Source organism: Serinus canaria, chromosome 1 (assembly GCF_022539315.1).
Source record: "Serinus canaria isolate serCan28SL12 chromosome 1, serCan2020, whole genome shotgun sequence".
NCBI lineage: Eukaryota > Metazoa > Chordata > Aves > Passeriformes > Fringillidae > Serinus > Serinus canaria.
In genome coordinates, this window is record NC_066313.1 from 23,817,131 (window position 1) to 23,831,198 (window position 14,068).

General features: G+C 46.0%; 1 protein-coding gene across 2 annotated transcripts in view; it reads right to left on the minus strand.

Annotated features, from left to right (window-relative positions):
• Window positions 1–14,068, minus strand: part of IGSF11 (immunoglobulin superfamily member 11) — a 137,412-nt gene that overhangs the window by 99,834 nt on the left and 23,510 nt on the right. The window contains exon 1 of one of the 2 annotated variants that reach the window (XM_030234754.2): window positions 1,327–1,396. The exons of the other annotated variant lie outside the window; for it this stretch is intronic. The gene's annotated coding sequence lies outside the window, so the exon portion shown is untranslated. Of the gene's footprint in view, window positions 1–1,326; window positions 1,397–14,068 lie in introns of those variants that run through there. 2 annotated transcript variants of the gene reach the window in all.

Consider the following 14,068-nt stretch of genomic DNA (forward strand, 5'->3'; position numbering starts at 1 on the left):
CTTTCAACTTAATGCTAGTAAACTTTTTTTTTTTTTTTTTCTGTAATTCATCTCTTTGAAGTCAGCAGGTGCAATTTCCAGTTAATGCATGAGACTCAGACTCCCAAACATTTTCTGAGGACAGGAATGCAGGGTACATTTGAGGCTGAGGCATTTGTGAAAAGTTCATTTATCCATCACAAGACTTGTTTCTAACCAAGTCCTGGGTAGAGGGGATTCACAGGACAGTGACAGCCCAGCATAGCCACCCAAGCAGCAGACTCCCCCCAGATCCCGACTGAGAGGAGGTTTCATCTAGACCTTGCTGAAACATCTCTGGTCTTCTCATGGGAGATCCCATCATGTCATTATGTCCTCCTGCTGTCTCAGGGACCTCTTGCAGCAAGTTTCCCAGTTTCCAGCAGTGAAGGTGGCCCAGCTCTCTCAAAGCTGTGGGCTGCTTACTGCTGAGATGAGCTCTGCAAAACTGCTTACCGAGTGTCTGCATTAAAGGCCAGACCTTAAGAAAATTGCCATGTGGACCTCTGTAAACCATAACCGAGCAGGCTGCCCTAAAGTTTAGCATTACTTGAAAGGAGGCATTGCCACCTGATCAACAGATGAGCCTGAACATCTTGCACTTGGTAGTTTCTTCTGCTGCCCTTAATGCAGCACCTCCTGGTGCTCCCCGGCAATGCACTAAGTGATGTGAGTAGCATCTGTCATATGCAATTTGTTTCCTGTCCGCACAGAGACCAGGGAACACACCTTATTTCGGAAGGGCTACAGGGGGCGGGAAGTGCTGGAGTCCCCACGTCCCCGGGGGCAGGCACGTATCTTAGAGCTGAAGCGGTGCGCGGTGTGCCTGGAAGGAGGAGGCAGAGGAGAGGATGGGGGGGACACAGGGGGCTCCGAGCAGCCTGTCACCATCTCTGCGGAAAGTTCCCTGCTGCCTCGGGGCCTGAGGGACAGACCAGAGTTTTCCACACAGGTGAGCTTACCAAGGGGCTAGGCCCAGACAACTGAGCCTAACGTGAAGCCCAGTTTTAAGCAAGTTTTACGGCGCCGTAAAAAATAGATTAAATAAAATATGTATATATAAGAATAGTAGGAAGGATGGTGCGGCGGAGGCAGCAGAAGGAGCCGAGCAGAGCAGCGCTCCTTCCACACGTCTGCCCGCAAAAGCACTCGCCCGCCGCCGCATTCCCGAGCATCCCCGGCGGGACCGCAATCAAAACTTCCCCACGCGCGGGGCACCGCCGTGGCATCGGCGGCGGCGACCCCGCGGCCGCAGGGCGATGCCCCGTGCGCGGGTGCCGCGCCCCGCTCCGCCCGTGCAGCACTCACCTCTCAGGGCCAGGAGCGCGGCCAGGGCTGCCGGCACCCACCTCCCGCCGCCGCCGGGGCGCCGCCGCGTCATGCCGGGCCGGGCGAGGGGCGCGGAGCGGGCCGCCGAGCCCTGCCTTTCCCCGCCGCCGCAGGTGCCGCCGCCGGTGGTGCCGCCGCCGTCCCGGGACCGCCCGCTCGCGGCGAGGCTCCGCCGTGCCCCAAGCCCCGGTCGCCCGGGGAGGGCGGCAGGCGCGGCGGCCGGACCGAGAGCGCAGCCTGGCGGCCCCGAGCCGCCCCCGCAACCCGCCGGGCTGCGGCTGTCACCCCCCGCGCGGCACCGTCCCGGCGCGCAGCGGCACGTCCCACCACCCTCCTCCTCTCTCCGCGCAAATTGGGGGTTCCCCCTCCTCCCCTTCCCCGCCAACCCGGCGCCGCTGCATCCGTAGGGATGCTACACGGGCCAGGGTGAGGAGGTGCGGTCCAGCGCAGGGCTGGAGACTGCACCCCCACCGCTTCTCCGTATCATCGCGGCAGCGTGGGGGCTTCTTCTTTCCGGAGCCTGCCTACAGCTGTATTGAAGACGACAGCGGCAGCACGCAACAAAATATTTGGGATGGTCCGCGTGGGACCGGTCATCGCTGCAGCGCACGGTATAAACGCTGCAAAGGTATGAACCACCCTAACTCCGCCATGCAGGAGCCTGGGAAACACGAGCATTCCGCACTCCTGTAAAACCGACCAAGGTATCTCCAAAGGGTGTGAGGCGGTTCTTGGAGTTGGGGAACTGCAATACCGGGTAACGCAGGAATCGCCAACAAGTTGTGTCACAAGCTTAAGTCAGCACAGTTCTTAAAGCTGCGCAGAAAAATTAATCAGTTGAAAATCAGCACACATCAAGTGTGTATGTAGAGGGTAGAAAATGAGAAAAGGAGCCCTTTATGAATCTAGGATGATCTTCTGGGGAAAGGATCAAGCAGAAAGCTTGCACAGAATGACTCTTTGTGCACAGCCAGCTCCCTGTCCAAGTCTGATCACGGTAGCTTTGCTTTGTGAAAATAAGCAGTTTGACAAGGAAAACTCTCTAACAATCCTGTCAAATGTCTAATTGCTTAATTCCCCCACTCAACGTTTCCTCCCCACCAAAGCACAGCTATGCAGCCTTTGCATCCTGCAGGCAGCGAATCCATCTTCTCATGCTTCTGCCCCACCTCCTTCCTAGTCACAGTCCCTGGGAGCATCCCCCTGCCCAGACTACCCTATTGCTCAGCACTGTTCAGGTTTCTGCCTCCTCAGTTGCCTCAAAAGGTGCTCTGACCCTTTACATGGGTGCACAACCCCTGTGAAGAGGGGTGGGGGAGGGCTGCACCCAGGAGTGAAGATGGCAAGGGGTAGAAAAACAGAAATTACTTTAAGAACCATGAAAAAAAAAGCAAGCTGGTGCCCCATAACAACAGTATGTGGAAAGCTAACTACCATCTCACCAGCCTTGTTTAGCCTAGGTTATGCTCTGCCTTGGACAGCATCAAGCTTTGGCAAACGTCTGTCAGAGGACTAGGTAAAAATGTCACCCCAGCAGTCCAGGTTTACCAGTTATCTTGGTTCTGAAATAAAACTACTAACTCTGTTTACAAGGACCAATGGTTGACCTATCCTTATCAGGCAGCAAAACTGCTCTCTGCCACATGGGCTGGGATTTCATTCAGCAAGTGGTGGCTCAGAGAGGTAAGAAGGCATCACATGGTGACTCAGGGAATGTACCCTCTGGTCTCTTTTCAGGTTGGTCTGGTGCCTGCTGCATGTTCTCCAACATCAAACCTGACGATACAGGTGTTCTGACAGCTCTAGCACTCCTGCAAAGCACCCTCCACCCCAGCCCTGCCATGGGCAGACAGATTAAAGAGGGTTTTGCTCCATTAAAGAGCCAGCTCTTGGCAAAGGCTCAAGCAGCTGAAGCATAACACTTCAGAAAAGCATCGAAGGGAGAGTCATAGCCCAGCTGTTCCCCTCATTCTGTGGCAATATGGGAATTGAAGTTTTCTCAGACTCTCTCAGACTGCTTCTCTTTTCTCCAGTTGACTTGCTGCATTGTTCACCAAGCAAAAGGACAAAGGAAAATGATGATTTTATGATCAGAAGCAGTTCCAGGAAACCTCCATCCTTGTGCATACACACAGTGGCCACCTTGAGGAATACAATGAGTATGCCCACACGTTCACTTACAATGAAGGCCCATGAACATTTCTTGCCAAACATAACCTCCTTCAGCAAAGTCAAGGGCACATTTGGCACAGTGGCCTGCCACTGCCCTTACTCCTGCAGATCACTTCCAAGAATGAAAAGATGAAAAGACAAATGAAGTGAAAACAAGAAAAATTGCATATTCTCCCTAGGACTGCCGCACTGCCTTCCTGATCTGCCAAGACTTGGAAGCTATCTTGACCTAATGGAAATAAGTGTGTTTTTTAGTATAAGGACACATTGCATTTAGCAAATGCCATCCCAGCTCACTTTGGACTGTTCCTTGCATCCTGCTGTTCATCAGCTGGCAGGTAAACAGCAAAGATCAGTTCACCCTCTACAGTAAATGAATTAATGTGCTTCCTAAAAAGTGCAGTGAGCATAATGTGAATTGAGAGCCTGGTGGAGAGAGAAAGCATTTCTGCCCAAAATGGACCCAAATGATTCCCTCCTGATGCAAGCTGCTAGGATCAGGGAGCATTTTAATCAGCTTTCCGATCTGGTCACCACAGCAGATACTGTACCATACCTACAAACCCCAGTGACACAGCAAGTGACTTTTGCTGCTTCTTGCAGCAACTGCAAGAACAATTTGTGGCCACACTCCAGAAGGATGGAGCAGCCACAGGGAATAATAATCTTCAGATGCACCAGTCAGTCCTCTCACTCTGGCTCCCTCTTCACCTTATCACCACTTCCAAAAATAGGTTGCAGATTGTACAGAAAGGACGTGGCTGAGGAGATACTGTTCCTGGAACTCTTTAGCTGTCCTTGAGCCTTCCCCAAAATATTAGGCTTATGCCAACCATTTATCCAGTGAGTGCAGCACACTCCAGCCGGTTGGACACTAGAGCTATGAGCAGAGATATTTGCTGCTCTAGCAGTCTATTTTCCCACCAGTGAGTGTCTATACCTATTCCTCGGCATCCATGGAATAGTACATCATGGACAGAGGAGATGTGCTTTGACATATCCCAGGAATCAGATTCTGGCAGATAACCACTGCAGGACTCAGTTGTGGTACATTGCTCAGAAGAACACACACAGGATCCTTTAACTGAAGGGCTAAGATACTTCCAAGCTTGTGTGTGCTAGGCTGGGCAAGGATAGAAAAAAAAAAAAAAAAAAAAGAAAAAGAATAAAAGAAAGAAAGAAACCACTCCCACCTTTTTCTTTTGAAAGAATTATGATAACTAATGTAATTCTCATGTCTCAATGAAAAACATCTTTGTGAGTCAAATTTGAAAAGAAAGCTTTTTTCCAGGATGATGCTACTTTTTTTTTCCCCTTTTGCCTTAACATGGTTCTAAAAATCCAGTGGGGATGCAGTTGGGTTCAAGGGATGCAATAGATGCCAGGTCTTACATCACCATTGCCATCTCCCAGCTTGTTACTGGGTTATCTATTGTCAGATGGGAATTTATTGAAGGTGACATTGCTTACAAATTGATCAAAATCAGCTGCAGTGAGGTGTCCTTCCAAGATACAAAAAGATGGATAAAATTCACTCAGTTGATCATTAATAACTTCAGTCTGTGGAGCTGGTTATCTCCCTTTGACAGATGAAATAGAGTTTGCAGATTGAACTGTTTTAATCCTATCTGAGAAGAAATATGACAGCCCTTCAAATATATACCAAATTAACTATGTCTGTACCTTTTCAATAAAACTAATTCAAACAAAACCCTGGATTTATTTTGCTGAACACCTGTGTATACGAAACAGAGGTCACTAAATAGAAGAAAAACAGTGATAACCCTGTCCACTCATCTATCACAGTTTGGTTTTTTTTCTACTGGCCACAGAACTGGTTATTGTCCCAAGTGTAAAGGTTTGTGCTTTTGAAAGCCTGCATAGTGGAACAAGCAGGAGCATCAGGAGGGAGATGTGCCCTCACCATCCAGCACCAGGTGCACTCCAGTGCGGGTGCTATGAATCCAATGCATAGCTAGCATAGGCTTTTGGGCGAGCCCTGTCCATGTGTTGGTCAGGATAACCTGATCCCTGGCACAGCAACGGCCTATGCTTGCATGTCAGCCACGTAGTGAGACCTCAGGAATATCTGAGGGAAACCAGCCCTGAAACAACAAGCAAATTTCCACACTCCTTCGATGCCAGATGGCAGGAGCGGATGTGTCCATGGAAACCTGGGTGGATTAGGTGTGCTTTCAAACTTCTCAGCACTGAAGTAGGCCATTGCATTGCTTCTTTGACCAAGACTACTTTGACCCACAGGTCAAGAGCCATCTCTCTCTGCTGTCCCCATTTCATGGGCAGGGAGCCACATAGCACAATTGCCTGGAGCTGGGCTGAGGCACTGCTTCCCCCAGATCTTTGTACCCTCATGGCCATGCTGGTCTGGCTGGTTTCTTCATCCCAGGCCTGTAGTAACTGTGACATGCTGATTTTGCTTAGTGCACTGCAAGGTGCTCCCTTCCACACTAGTATGGGGAATAAATAAATTTCTATGCACCCCATTCAAGCAATTTCTAACTATCCTGGAATATCCCAATGCACTTTGAGATAATCAATAATCTAACCAATTCTCTGCATATTTTTACATCTCCTGAGTTTTCCTTGGCTGATCCCACAGTAAAAGCAAACCTCCTCAGCTACAAAATTGTCTTCTCTCCCCTCTTCTCCTGCCCAAAGTCCCTCAGTGTTCTGGTGTCTACAAAACTAAAACTTTTAATTTAACATCTTGAAATCCTTCATCTCTCACTCACTCCCCCAAATCCTGCCCATGCTGACATGTTTGAAACAAATTGGTCCCCAAGGCTCTGACTAAATCTTTCTTTGGACACGCTGTTCTTGCTGTGGTTAACAACTGTCCATTGTACCCTCTCAGACACACACTGTCACCCCTCATAGGAAACAGGGGATGCTGCATCCACATAAAAGCATTTCATAATGCTGCCATTTACATAACAACTTTCTAAATTGTACATCGACACATTTCCCCAAATCATTACAGTAGGTGAATTAAATCTTCCACTAAACACCAGCAAATGGTGGTAATGACAAGTCTTCTAAGTAGCATACCCCATAAAGCCCAGAAAATGGAAATCAATCACTCTTCCTTTTTTTTCCTCAGAACTGCTGCAATTTATTACACACAGCTGTGACAGAAAATAAATAGATGACAAAATTGAGAAGAAATACACTAAAGTTAGGACTCACGTGGATGTATTCCTGCAGTAGAGATACAAAATGGGTCTTTGAGAATCTTGTTTAGTAGCAGTGTTGCTGTGGCTGTGATGGTCTAAAGATATGTGAGGGGCAATAACTTCAATGAGAAGCAATAACTTTTACTAGACCAGCTGATGTAGCTGAAAATACCAACATGCTTTTGGGTACATTGACCTGAAGAAGAGCTTCCATGGTTGAAAACTAGTCTGTTTTTTTTTCCTTATTACATCTGCTGGTATAATAAAAGATTTGCAGTTTTCTGCATTTCTTAACTCTCTGTTTATTAGCAACTAGTAACCACACATAATGTTTTTTCAGCCACTTACTTGCTTTTCCAATGAGGACTGGAAATGGATAAGGAATTCAGAAACACAAGAGGTTCAGATCCTTGTGCCAGTGGACATATGGCCACTTCTCTTAATTTTGATATCACTAATGGCGCCTATATCCATAACTTGCAAAAATAACTTTTAATCCACAAAGTTACCCACAAAGGCCAGAGATATTTCACGTAGTAGTGAAAGCCCTTGGGATATACAGGAACAGTTTGGAGAGAACAGGACAGGAAGATCCACATGCAGCAAACACCAAGCTCATAGAGCAGTGTAAGTATCTCTCTAACACCTTCAGGGCTGTTTCCAGTTCCAGATGGTTGCTTGGCTCAGGGACCACAGCAGTGTCTATGTTACTCTGCAGCTGAGCAAAGCATCTCTCTTGGACTGATGGAGGAGAGAGTTCAGATCTTTGGTATCCACAGTGCAATGTACCCATGGATGAGACAGGTGACCTATGTAATGAAGAGGGGGATACATGACACTGGCCCAAAAGTCAGTTTGGGCAGGGATTCTCCCCTATAAAGCATGATGGTACTTATTACCACCACACTGAAATGGCTGTTAAATACACCCCAACCCCCTCCTGGGTGTTTTCGTGGGACAAATGTTCAGCACCTTCTGAGTCTGACTTAATCCTTCAACGCAGAGAGCCAACGGCATCCCAAGGGTGACTCCTACAAAATCTCGTCAGCCACGTGGCAGCAAATGTAGTCTTCTGTTTAGAAGCAACATAAGAATGAAGTAGTATCAGAACAAAACTAAGCTTGCGCTTTGACATGATCTGCTGGCTAACATTTCTGATTTCCCCTGCTCCACTTCAGACTCAAATCTCTCCTTGTTGCAGCATTTGCTAGGCTGCTGGGAAGCTTCTCAGAGCCCATGCCAGCTGATCTTCCTTTCACCTGTCCTGCAAGAACTCTAGAACATTCTCTAAATCATGGCTGACAGGAATGCAAGTTCCCAAGCTTTAATTGATAGCATTTCTTGCTGTAGCCTAGTGCTAGCCATGGATCACGCAGTATTTATTGAGAGTATAGAGCACCTGAAGGGTTAATAGCGTCCTAGATGTGCACAAATTTAGCTCTGCTGAGCATCCTGCATTGGCACAATATGACATGGATGCCTATGTAAGGCAGAGTGTATATAATTCACGTTTGCCTGGGCCAGCAAGGATTTGTTTCACAGCAAAAAGACAGAGAGCAGAACTTCTCTTCTCCTAGAGACCCTACCATTCTCTACATAATGAAACAGTCCTCAGCTGAGTCCATCAGAGCCAGAATTTAAGCCAGAGGAAGAAGTCATCAGAGCTGACTTAAGGACAGGAGGAAGGATTAAACTCTGCCCTCACCAGACTTAAGAGCCAGGATGTCTTATGGAACTGAATCAACAGGCACTGTAGGAGAGTTAGAAAATAGCTCCATGTATAACATAAGGCAGATCTGCACCTCCCACCACTGCCAGACAATGACAAAAGTGGAATTTTCAAGACGTGTTCACCAATGTTCTTTCTAATGCTCATTTGGGGATTTTAACTCCAGGGTCAACACCAATTAACTAACATGGGTCAGAGTAAAGAGTCTCTCTCCATTTTGCACTGAAGTTTTTAAGTAAGTTGGCAAATAGGGCTCTTAAGCACCATTTTGATACTGACATAAGCAGCCCAGACACTGTGGTCCCAAGTAAACAAAAATGCCGGAAGGTTTTTTGCTGAGTCTACTCACAACCAACTTCTGCTTTCCTTTATGTACATAGCAAGGCATTTTCTTCTCCCTACACTGCACAAAATGGTCATTATAACTGGCAACTACAGCACCAGCACTAAAAACTCAACAGGGTCATGGAAGGTAGTGTCCTCTCAGTCCACATCTTGTTTTCTCCAGGACGACACAGGAATGCAGCTATAGTCCAACCACTTGCCTTTAATTGTGAATGCAGGACTTCAGTCTCCAGAGCAGAGTTGTCAGCCCAGCACCTTCCCTCATGCCTGCCTTCATTTAGTGGTGCTTAAAAAATGTATGCTTAAAAAGCAAAGTTGAGTTGTCTAAGTGCAAAGGAAAGCCTTTTAATTAAAACTCAAATCAAAACAAAAGGAGGGAAAATGAAGGAAAAGCATAAAGTGATTCAACATTTCCAAGTTAATTTCCCAGACCTTTCCCCTGCTCTCTCCATCTCTTTTATTTTTAATTTTTTTTTTTTTCTCTGAGTCTACCAAGACAACAGCCCCTTTTGGGCCAGTTGGACTGGAGGGTTTTGTCTGTAAAGAACTGCATTGGGACTGCCAGTTCATTTCACCCTGGTGGCACTGATTTATACCAGTGCCTGGTCAAGGATTAAGCCCTTCATCAAATTTTAACAGCCCTTGTCCCTTTAACAGTACGATTTCAAGCAGGAACCCTTCCTAGACCCTGGGTGTCTCTATGGTAACAAAACAAGATCGTTTTGTTCTAGCTCACACCATTGTGTGCATATTGAAAAGCACAGTTAAGATATTTTGAAGTGGAGAGTCCAGATCAGCCAATTCTGAAGCCCTGCAAGAAAAAATGATTATGCAAATTAAACTCCTAAAGGTGAATGGCAATGACTGCTTTCAACGTAGACGGTTACAGTATGAGAAATGAGAGCAGCAGTCTCAGCAAGGTGCCTTGCTCAGCAGTACAAAACACATTACACCAGTTGCCTTTCTTTTTGCTTATTTTAGCAAAATGGTCTGGGACAGAAGAGGTCACACTGACAAAAATATTTCTGGGTTTTGTAGCTGTTGCTGCAGTACAGCCAAGACTGAGCATAGCTCCTACATGGAGAAATTAAGTCTCCAGGAATCATAACAGCGTCCCTCTCACATTAAGAGAAGGGAAGTAAAGATGCATCACTGAGTTCAGGACTGGACTGGAAGAGGCAGTAACTTAGAAGTCTGCTTGATGCCTTCTTTAGAGGAAAATTTTCCCTAGTGCAAATTGACTCATGGTTGGCAGCAGTCTGTGGTATCTCTCACTTGCTGGCTTCTCCAGAAAACATCACGAGAGGAGCTTGGTCTTATGGAATGCTGCAAGTTGGAAGAGCAGGAGAATGTCTCATGGTGGAGGCCTAAGGAAGTTATTCCTTCTTTCATTCATTGTTTCTTTTTTATTTTTTCATGGCTATCACTCACCTGCTCACAAGGTCAAGTGCCAGGTCATGCACATTGGTCATAGCAACCCCAGGCAGCACTACAGGCAAGAGGAAGAGAGGCTGGAAAGCTGCCTGGTGGAAAAGGACCTGGGGGTGCTGGTCAACAGTGGCTGCACATGAACCAACATCTGCCCAAGTGATCCAGAAGGCCAAAGGCATCCTGGCCTGTGTCAGCAAACAGTGTGGCCAGCAGGACCACAGCTGTGATTGTACCCCTGTGCTTGGCACTGGTGATGCTGCACCTTGAGTGCTGTGCCCAGTTCTGAGCCCCTCACTGCAAGAAGGACACTGAGGTGCTGGAGAGTGCCCAGAGAAGGGCAACAGAGCTGGGGAAGGGTCTGGAGAGTGAGTGCTTTGAGGAGTGGCTGAGGGAGGAGAGGCTGTTTAGCCTGGAGAAAAGGAGGCTCAGGGGGTGAACTCCCAGAAAGAAGGCTGTAGCCAGGTAGGGCAGCCTCTTCTCTCAGGCAACCAGTGCCAGGAGAGGACACAGCCTTAAGCTGTCGCAGAGGAGGTTCAGGTTGGACATCAGGAAGATGTCCCTTTCACAGGGAGAAGCAATGGAGAAAGGATTGTCAAGCATCAGAATGGGCTGCCCAGGGAAGTGGTGGACTCACCACTCCAGAGGTGTTTTAGAAAAAATTGGATATGGCACTTTGCACCGTGGTTTAGTTGATAAGGTTGGACTCAATGATCTTGGAAGTCCAACCTAAAGGATTCTGTGATTCTGCTGAGTGGCACAGTTACACTCAAATCCTTTCTTACAGACAATAAAGAAACGAATTATATACAAACCTAGGAATTTACTGTTAGTACAATTGAAATCATAACAGTCTAATTAAGAAATATTATTTACCTAAACCTAATTATTAGATGAAAAAAAATAAAAACTATTATCTGGAAAAAATCAGAGTAATAATACAGTTGAAATCAGGTTCCACGCTTCCTGGCAAACATCCAATTTTTCTCTTTGCAGGGAAGAACATAATGCTGATATATTCTTCCTCTTCCACCTAAGATTTGTATGGAACAGAGTTTATACATTTTTTAGCAACATTTTATATTTATTTCACTCCTCTTTCTTTGGCCTGCAAGTCCACACTGCATCTAGATTTTTTACACATGGAGAATTCTTACATATATTGAACTTTTTTCCTTCTTTTTTAATACTTGTTTTGTTCAGCTCTCATGTCCCCATTTCTATATCTGATCATTAGTGAGCTCTTTGTAGAGCTGATGTCCACATTGGTATCCTGCACCTCTTTTGTCATCACTCCAATTCCTCTTCTCTGTGCTACATCCGCTGTCCCTTCTTTCAAGGCCTCTGTTATCTTTTTATTTTTTATTATCACAGCATTCCTGCATTTCCCTCTACTGTATCAATACAAGGAACAGGGAGCACATTACCTCATCTGAGTTTGTCTTTTTGAAAACAGGGGCTCCCAAAAAGATACAAAGTAGTAGCACACCCCTCTCCACACAGGGTTGGTCAGCCAGAGAGAGCCTGTCCTGCTGGGGAAACACGTAGCACTTCCAACCCAGCTAGAGGGCTACAGAGGATCAGACTTTTAGGAAACCAATTGGAATTTTTAGTGTGGTAGCACAGATTCAACTCAATTTAGCTAAATTAAGCCCTTAATAAAAAATTCACTTTTTTCTTCAAAGGCATGTGGACCAACCTATGGGGGGCTCCATTACCAGTAGGCCCTTGGGAGCGACTAGAATATGAATATGAAATAATTCTGAAGACTCCTAGTTGATATTCCCAGGGTTCTTCGCTTTGCCTAGACACATCTGAAAGTAAGCATAGACCTCAACCAAGTTTTTCAAAATTCTACCAAAACTGTTTTCTCCCCACATTGCATCTTTTTGTCAAGATATTCCGTTCAGCTTCTACATTTGAGCTTCTCAAATACTGAAAAATTTTGAGAGATTTTTTTCCTTAGAGCTTTGAAGGAATAGTGTTGTCTATGAGTCAACTAAGTTTAGCAAAGTAATCAAAAAAAAGCCAAAAAAACCCCCACCAAAACAAATACCCCTCACTTCAAAAAATAATTAGCAAATTAACAATTTCAGTAGGGTCAAAATTTAATTCAGACTGGGTTGATTGGAGCTCTGACCAGTCAATTCTTTAAAATCTACATGGACACAAACTCCAAAACTTCTCAGCACTTCTCCACTATCTGTCCTCAGTCTACCTCCATATTCTTTATTACTTTCACATATATATTGGAAGACAGGTGTCTGTTCCCATATCTCCTCCAGGATGAAGAAGCCCAGCTTCCTGAGCTTCTCCTTGTTTTCTTGTGGTAATGGATCAAGGCCTCTACATCCCAGCACCAGTACTTCAGCTTAATCTGATTTAATCAGCAGAGGATGACAGCAAGCTCATTCTGCTAACAGGGCATGCTAACCAAAGCAAATGTTCTCACAGTAGCATCTGCATAAACATAGTTTAACAACTTAAAGTGCCTGTAGGACAGGAAAGGTCCAAAAGAGGTTCTTTCGACATACCTGCATTTGAAAGATGATGCAGGTACTACTGAATTTGGTGGCTGGGCTTACACTTGTGTGTAAAGTTGCATTTACTGGTTTGTAAAGTTACATTTGAGCACCCCACATGGCCTCCTGATCCTCTCTCTGGTGCTTTAAAGCAGCTTTTTTTCTGAAGTTATCCTCCCCCACCCAATCAACTCCCAGTTTAAGATGGCATAGATTTCTTCTGCGTATAGAAATATCAGCTCCAGTTACCACGGATACTATTTTCTATAATGATTTCCAGGAGGTGTCATCTCCAAGGATGAATCCCTCTTCCAAAAGACAAAAAAAGCAGCTAGATTTCTCTAGGATATCAAACAGCTACAAACCAGATTTTTCTAAGGCATCTCATAAAATGGATTTTGATGTTGTAAAAAAGACAAGAACACAGTCTTTATCCATACCTGGATCCCAGAGCGGCCCAGACAAATTACACTGTTGATTCTTTCCTTCTTAGTCCCATTTTCATTACTGACACGCTGCTAGTAAGGAAATCAGAGGACTGTACAATAATGTATTCATGTTTTTGGATTGAAAGTTTAAAAGCTTCCCCGTTTGATTAAGTAAATGCAGCAAGCAACACGCAATCAAGGGCCAAAATAGTCCTTGGCCTGCAGCCCAATAAATGAATCCTTAAGGAGCTGGCATCTCACTTCCACACAAATATAGCTCTCTGCTCATTACCAATCCAGTCTGAAATACTGGGGAAGGCTACAGGAAAACAGACACCTGGCAGAGATGCTAAGTTAGTTTCCTGCATATTGATTTATGCAGTGATACTTCTGAAATCACTAACAAGGGGAGCTTGTGAGCAGTGAGCAGCAGCCCCAAGGTGTGCCAGAGGTGCAGAGCAGAGCTCCTACAACAGCCTTGCAAGCCCTACAGGTAGGATAGTAAGATCTTCAGTGCCACAATAGCAACATGGGGTTTTGACTGACATCCACTTCAGAGACATTGGCAGGGGGTCCTGGCCCACTGTGTGAAGGGGCTGGAGTCCATTTTGAGCATGCTTTTTACCTTCCCCTGTTTGATGTTGAGAGATGAGCCCACAGCAAGGGCAGCTACTGTCTTTGCAGGAGCCAAAAGCTCCAGCCTACCTAGCTTTCCTTATTACTTGGGTCATGTCTACAACAAGGCATATTAACCTGTTCCTGCCTGGGAGAGACCCCTTCCTTTACAGGCAAATTCCCTTTCTCTTCTATCGTTCTGTCTTACAGTTTTAGCTCACCAGAAGGCAGGAGCCCACACATCCCTCATAAGCAAAACTCTGGTAACCCTGGCATCCAAACCCCACA